The 8,170-nt window shown below is 38.8% G+C and overlaps 1 long non-coding RNA gene across 2 annotated transcripts in view; it reads right to left on the bottom strand.

The window, feature by feature from the left end:
- Positions 1-455: 455 nt before the first annotated feature.
- The window catches only part of LOC128111186 (uncharacterized), a 25,041-nt gene continuing 17,326 nt past the window's right edge, over positions 456-8,170 (bottom strand). For both annotated transcript variants that reach the window (XR_008218515.1, XR_008218516.1), the window contains exons 3-4: positions 7,602-7,845; positions 456-5,105 (exon numbers count right to left, since the gene is read on the bottom strand). This is a non-coding gene — a long non-coding RNA (uncharacterized LOC128111186). The remainder of the gene's footprint in view (positions 5,106-7,601; positions 7,846-8,170) is intronic.

Genomic DNA, 8,170 nt, shown 5'->3' with positions numbered 1-8,170 from the left:
CACTAGCAAAAGGAAATGAGGCATTGGCAGAGAATTAAAACTCTTCAAAAATAAGATTTTTAGAAAGATACCCTGTGCTCCATAAGCATTTATTCTGTTATATTCCTGGAATGTCAGCTTAAACAGTGCAGTTGCTGGATGCAAGGCAGCAATGTATATGTGTTAAAAGCAGGAAAAGCTCTGAGCTCTTCCATATACTACCTGTGGGGCCTTGGGAAACTTGTTTAGTTTTTCTTATCTCCATTACTTGTTGCAGTTATGGTAGGATTAAATTGAGATCATACATAGAAGATGCTTAGATTACTACCTTTCATGAAATAAATATGCAGAAAGTGTTACCCATTTTCAGATTTTTCTTTTTATTAAAAAATGTTTATTTATTTTACATGCCAACCACAGTTTCCCCTCCCTCCTCTCATCCCATTCCCTCCCTCCACCATCTTTCTACTCCCACCTCCCATCCACTCCTCAGAAAGGGTAAGGCCTCCCATGGGAGTCAACAAAGCATGGCATAACAAGTTGAGGCGGGACCAAGCTCCTTCCCCATGTATCAAGACTGAAAAAGACATCCCACCATAGGGAATAGGTTCCAAAAAGCCAGTTCATGTGCCAGGGACAGATCTTGGTCCCACTGCTAGGGGCCACAAACAGACCAAGTCACACAACTGTTACCCACATGCAGAGGGCTTAGGTCAGTCCCATGCAGGCTCCCTAGCTGTTGGTGGAGAGTCCGTGAGCTTCCCCAACCTGGATCAGCTGTCTCTGTGGGTTTCCCCATCATGATCTTGAACCCCCCTTGCTCATATAATCCCTCCTCCCTCTCTTCAACTTGACTCCCAGAGCACAGCCCAGTGCTTGGCTGTGGATCTCTGCATCTGCTTCCATCAGTTACTGGATGAAGGCTCTCTGATGACAATTAGAGCAGTCACCAATCTAATTACAGGAGAAAGCCAGTTCAGGCACCCTCTCCAGTATTGCTAGGAGTCTTAGCTGAGGTGATCCTTGTGGATTCCCGAAAGTTTCTTTTTTTTTTTAATATCTTTATCTTTTCTTTTTTAAATTAATTAATTTTAACTTCATTTGCATTGGTGTTTTGCCTGCATGTATGTCTGTGTGAGGGTGTCAGGTTCTCTGGAACTGGAGTTATAGATGGTTGTGAGCTGTCATGTGGGTCCTGGGAATTGAATCTGGGTCCTCTGGAAAAGAAACCAGTGCTCTTAACCACTGAGTCACCTTTCCAGGCCCCAGATTTTTCTTATACTGTCTTTTTTCTTGGTCTTAGAAATAATTACCTAAGGACAAAGTGGAAAATTTATGGTCCATGCATCTATACTGCTTTAAGTTAGACTGTGTTCAGAAGCTGTCTCAGTTTGAAATGTCTGTTGCTGAGTTCTGCACAGCTTTGGAGATTGACCTAACTGGGGTGAAGAGAGAATGAGGAAAGGACAAACAGACACCCATACAGCAAAGCTGAACTGGATGGAATGTGTACTTTCTGATGGGATGCAACAGTAATCTGGAACCTCAGTGTGTTTACATTATACAGCTGAATTGAAGAGGTGGGTTTTTGGTATACAGTTTAACAAAGAGGCAGGTAGGCGGTCTCTGCAGGGTAGCAGTCTCAGGATGCAGTCATTCCAGAACTGATAGCTACTACATATACTGTCAGCATTTGCACTCAGACCACAGCAAGGCTTTGCCACTTGAATTGGTCTGAGGCCTTGGGTCCTTGACATGGCTATGTCCATGTTAACAATACACATTCACTCAGGGCTTATCCGCTGCTCCCTACAGTCTATTCTCTCCTACTAATTACGTTAGTGTCTCTGCTCTTGAGATCCATGTGTTTCCTCCAAGAAATCATTCAATGACACCAATGTCAAGCAGCAACTTCCATTCTAAAGGAAGTATTATAGATTTTTTATCAGATTTAGCTGTGATTATGTTACTAATAACACTGAATGAATGAATAAAGAAAAACTTGGTGCCCAGCAATAGAAGAATGGTTGGCCAAATATCACACATATAGTACAATTTTGGGAAACTTAAAAAAAAAAAAAGTTCTATAAAAATAGTGTTGAGAAAGGAAGTTCTTTTTTATTTTAAAAATTAGGCTCCGGTGTAAGATGTGCCATTGATATTATTTTTTCATGTATATCTTAGTCAATGTTCTATTGTTCTATGTTCTATTGAAGAGACACTGTAACCATGGCAACTCTTATAAAGGGAAGCATTTAATTGGGGCTTGCTTACAATTTCAGAAGTTTAGTCCATCGTCATCAAAGCAGACAGCATGGCAGCATGCAGGCAGACATGGTGCTGGAGAAGTAGTTGAGCATTCTACAACCAGATCCACAGGCAGCAGGAAGACAGAAAAGCCACTGGGCCTGGCTGGGGCTTCTGAAACCTCAAAGCCCCATCCCCAGTGACACACTTCCTCCAACAAGGCCATACCTCCTAATCCTCTCAAATAATGCCACTCCCTAAGCATTCAAATATATGAACCTATGAAGGAGGGGGCATTCTTAGTCAAACCACATCAGTGTGTGTGTGTGTATATATATATATAAGCACAGGCTATGTCAACATTATCACTTGACCCTCTGGTATGACTGGGACGGTCACACTAGAAGATGTAAATAACTATTGCCTATAGCATGAATCTTAAAGGTACTTATTAATAAAAACAAACCTGAAGCTAGGTATTGGGGTGAATGCTGGAAGATCAGAGAAGCAGAACAAGCCACAGCCACCTCACCTCACCAGTTCCTCAGCTGGTCCTGTTTCCTCAGACTGGAAGCCTCTCAGTCCTCATCCAGAACGATTCTCAGCTGAACTGTGCTGCTCAAAGCCTAAAAGCTTAACCAGCCTAGTTCCTGGTCCTCACGCCTTATATACCTTTCTGCTTCTGCCATCACTTTCTGGGATTAAAGGCATGAGTCACCATGCCTGGCTGTTTCCAATGTGGCCTTGAACTCACAGAGATCCAGGCGGATTTCTGCCTCTGGAATGCTAGGATTAAAGGCGTGAGTACCACCATTTTCTAGCCTCTGTACCTAGTGGCTGTTCTGTTCTCTGACCCCAAATAAGTTTATTAGGGTGCACAATATTTTGGGGAACACAATACCCCCACAACTGCTCTGTAATCTCAGCTTCAATCCTCCCCTGATAAGCAGAGATTGGGGGGAAAAAAAGAAGTGGGAACACTACTAATAAGCGAGTAGAGTAGTATGGTGGCTAAATCTTGGATCTCAACTTGACTGGATCCAGAATCAACTAAAAGACAAGCATTTGACTTCTTCACTCTCACTGGCAAGCCTATCTGGTCTGTTGCTAGCACTGTTGCATTTCTTCAGCCATAGCAGGACCAGATTCTCTGGTCTTCCAATTTAGGCTGAAGGCCAGCAGCTTCTAAGAAAATTCCAGTCTTCAGCACCAGATTGAGACTGCCAAGACATCCAGCCTCATGGACTGAGAAACTTGCAGATTCTTGGTCTCTCAGGTGTGAGTCTAGCTACTTCATGGTTGGACTAGCCAGACTATATCCTGTAAGCCAAGCTAATAAATCCCCCTTTAATTCTATTCTTCCTATCAGCTCTGTTCCTCAGGAGAACACTAGAGAAGTTCTAACAGTCTGTAATTCTCTGGTTCTCCCCTATAAGCTTTCAGCTTTGAAGGTTATTTTGTTTGTTTTGGTTTTCCCTGGCCCTGAGGTCACTTTTGTGGCTGCATCATAAGCAGCTAAAGATGGGACTGGTTACAGAAGCCGAGTCTCACTTTCTATGTTGGACTTTGTCCATGGTCACTGAGATGGCTCTTGGACCATTCAAGTGATTATAGTCATCTAGGCATTTAAAATTATTCAAGTAGTAAGTGATACATTTTAAACAAATTATAGATCTATTTTATTATTATATTTTTAACCACAGTAATTGGGAGTGCCGTTTCAATGTCAGAAATGGAAGAGACCGCTGTGTGTTAAGGTAATCAGTATTTAAGGCCATTAAGTCTTCTTACAATATATTCAGATGGTCATTCCACAGTCTCTGGTGGGAGATTTGTGATTAACCATAAAAGCCAGTAGTAAATGTGTCAGCTTCCTGTGTTTTAATGAAGGTGCTGTAATATTTGTTCTGATTTCTTAGATCACTTTAGTTCTCTGGCATTTAGAAGCAAAGAAGAGCCCTCTTAATGAACACCGAAGCACATTTTCTCCGAGTTTCAATGTTTCCATCACTTGAAACTGGAGGTCAGCACTAGCTAAGAATTTATATGCTAAGATCTAACCTTATGAAGCCATATATTTTTAATGTATAAAAATTAGCAATTTCATGAGTCACCCCTGTAGGGAAATGGAAGTATATAAATTATTTTTTAAATGTTTATAACTTTTAAAGGCCTAGATATGTCTGTTACATGCCACAGCTGACCTAATTTTCATCTGCTATTAACCAAGAGTTTTATATTGCACTAGCTTAATTCCCTTATGTTCTAAGATTATGCTACGTGATTCACCAGAGGAAACAAACAGGTCCAACAGACAACTAAGAAAAAAGCCCAGAGTGGAAAGAATCTTACCACCCATTCAAAAATATTTCTTGACTACAGACTGTGCATCATATATTATGTTAAGTGTTGAGAAGATGCCAGTGAACAAGTCAAAAACTATGTTCTGGCTTTTTACTTAGTCATATATAAATATCCTCATTATTATGTTTCCTTTTTAGATTTTAGGAAACATTTATCTCCTGGTTATTTTTTTCTTGTACTGATAAAATATTATTTATTATTTTGTGTACAATTATGACACCACAACTTTTGCAATTTATAAGTTCATGTTCTTCTTATGTACCCCCACATATTAATGTAGTAAAATAGACATAGAGTTGCCTTTTTAACCATTCTGACTGTATATTTATCATTAAGCATGCAAGGAAAATATTAAGCATATGTGCACTTAGCATTGTAGATGACTGGCACTGTCTAAGGGTGCCTCAAAAGTTCAAACCATAGAAAACACAATCCAGATCAGCATATCCTTTAAGAAACTGGAAGTCAGGGCATGGCAGCAAGTTCCAGATGAGTATTTCCCAACATGTTTGATCCTGAAATACATTATAATGTGGCAATGAAATATCAGCATGAGCTCACGAAATATAATACACATTTAAATTAAAGTGGGCAATAAAAATGGTGTCAAAGAAAGCATCACTGTTGCTAAATATAATCAAAGTTTAGTCTATATCAAAAATATGCACAATGGAGGCTAAAGATCATGGACTAGTATACACACATTGAAGATTCAAGTAAGCTAACAAATTGATTGCTAGTCATTTATCCTTCCAGAGAGTTGCCTACCACTTAATAAAGACAGATTTTAAAATAATAATAATAGAAGAAATGTGCTGGAATGTTTTTCCTGCATATACTTTCATACTCTTTTGAAGAAAATGTTGCTAATACTAGGTTTGTGTTTTATTTTTGCTGAACCCATAAATAACTTAGGACAGTTTGGGAGCATTGCTCTATATGCCACACAAAACTATAAAGGATTAATAAAATGGGCCTTAGCCATGTGTGGCATGTCACTTAATTTTTGAAAAAAGATTTTATGAACACTATCTTCCAATTTATATGGTTGTGGCTGAGCTCACTTGCTTCTTTATCATATTAGAACATTAAATAGAAAGCTAAGTTGGCCAGTTAATTAATTAAGGACATTTCCTTCTTTACATTATATACTCCAAGAACAAGATAATCAAGGCTTCCTTATTTACATCATGAAGGGTACTTTAAGGTACCCTTAAAGTACCTAGCATAGTACCTTGCATATAGTAGACATTTAATCAATACCTTTGGAAAAGAAGCAGTGTGGCCTAGTTAGGTCTTCCTGGATTAAAATTCTGATTTACCACCTGAGCAACCATAAGCAAGTTTGTTAATCTCAGGATTTGTTTATGATGGTGATAAATTGGGCTGGAAGACTGAACCCAGGGCCTTGAGCAGGGTAGGCAGCTGCCTTACAGTTGATATAAAATTAATGTAATTACAATAAATAAAATATACAAGATATGAACACATAACAGAGATTCTATTAGTGTTAGAGGCCTTCCCTTACTTTATGTATAGTTCTTACACCAGAGTCAATCCTAAGGGAAAGTGATGCTCAGGGATGCTCAGGTGACCTTTTCTACCTTCCCCTTTAATACCCCCTCCCAAGTTTCACCCTGTTTTCGTCGTCTTACACTGTTACTCCCCCTCCTCTGGCTTAATACATTGCTGAAACAGGGCGGGGAGCTCAGACCTTAATTCTCAGCCTGTCTTTATCTTTCTCTAGCTATATATCTTGGTCAAGCTATTTGATTTGCTGGGGGAGGGATAACCTTAGAAAATTTTATTTGGAGATTGGTGAGTAGTAGGAGGTAATTTAAAATCACTTTATATTGGAAATAAGTAAATAAAACAAGACCTCAGATCCCCGAGAGCTCAAAATCACCTCTCATCATTAGAGATATGTTGCTGAGACAGTCGGTGACCTTTGTGTGTTTCTCTCCCTTTTTTCCTTCTTTCTTCAGCTCAGGAATTCTTTTAGCTCCCCTTTCCTTCTATTCTCCCACCAAATTTCAACTTAACCTGATAAAGTAGGCTTCAGGGCAAACCTACTGCATATTGCCCAAGGCTTCCAGAGGCAATTTTCTGGGCACAAGCAATTAGCTGCCCTAGGCAAAACTGCACAGTAGGCAAAGCCTGCCTCCTCCCTCTCCTGCAATACCCACCCCCTCTACCTGCAGGCTTCATCATCTGCCATCAGCCTGCCAGAGCACTCACACCCACCTACGGTTTTGACTTCTACCCAAGCCTCGTGTTCTAAACTTTTCCCCTCTTGTTCCCCCATAGAATGTTCTATTCCCTTTGGGGTTAATCTCAGCTAGGTTATCCAAGGTGATGTTTTAAATTTTTTTCTGATTGACACCCGCATTTTAAAGAATATGTTAGCATAAATAGTGAAATACTTATAGGCATTATTTTTTTTAACTCTTACACCATCAAGATGCCCTCTGCTCACACTAGACTGCCAGATCTTGCTCAACTAGTTTCTATCTTTTCAAAAGAATAGAGGTCATTTCTTACACCCCCACTGAAAAACTGCCAAGCTCTGTGGTAAATCAATCAATAGTAATAGGGTTCTCTTTTTTTTTTTTTTTCCCCTTTTCTATTTTAATAAAAAGGAAAAAAAAGAAAAAGGTTATAACTAACAAAAGAAAAACTATATACAAAAGTACAATGACTATATACAATATATACAAGTAATAAATGTCTAAACAATGTCTAGTCCATTTGTATTTGACAAATTCAGAGAAAATAATTTCATTATCTATCCTATTTTGTTAAGTCCAAAATGTATCTAATTCACTTTCTATCCTAATTAATCTTCAACTATAACTAACTAACCTTCGACTATAACTAACTAATCTTCAACTCCCTCAGAGACCCAAGAAGGAAATAATATTAGCTAACAAAAATAAAAACAGAAAGTGCATGCAAGCAACTTCCAAAAAATTTGTGAGTTGACAGAAACAGCCAGCTGCCTGGACAGTCACCTGAGGTTTCTCCACAGTGTTGGGGCATCATCTTCAGCCTATAGGCTTAGCATATCTGACAGACTCATTTGTGAAGTAGGATGTACACAAGGTCGACAGTTCAACCTCACATTGGGTGAGAGCAGTCCATGTACCAGAAACACCTGAATTCCACTAGTGTCATGTCATGATTCAGGATTTTAAATTCTGGAAATTGTTGTTGATTTTTTAATTCAGCTGTCCATTCTTGGCTGTGTATATATGGCTTCATCAAAAAAAAAAAAAAAGAAATGAAAGTTAGTAGTTAGACATTACAATAGAAGTTGTAGTCATATTAGATATGTTTTAAAAATTGAGCAGATATATTTTAGACAGGTCATCTTCAAACCCTTCAGAGATCTACAGAATATGGCATTTAAAATGTTTTAATAACTTAGAAAATTTTTCTTTTTTGTTATGATTATGAGACATGTCGGCTCCTGGCAGTACCAATCTACTTCAGAGAAAATATGGGCATTGAAGAAACTGCATATGGAGTTAACTTTCATTGTGGCAAAAGTTAGCCACTGGACAACAAAGTATCCTTGAAT

The sequence above is a fragment of the Peromyscus californicus genome, unplaced genomic scaffold (assembly GCF_007827085.1).
Source record: "Peromyscus californicus insignis strain IS unplaced genomic scaffold, ASM782708v3 Scaffold_15__1_contigs__length_86483966, whole genome shotgun sequence".
Lineage (NCBI taxonomy): Eukaryota > Metazoa > Chordata > Mammalia > Rodentia > Cricetidae > Peromyscus > Peromyscus californicus.
Note: the sequence above shows the minus strand (reverse complement) of the source record. Positions and strands in the feature narration are given on the sequence as shown.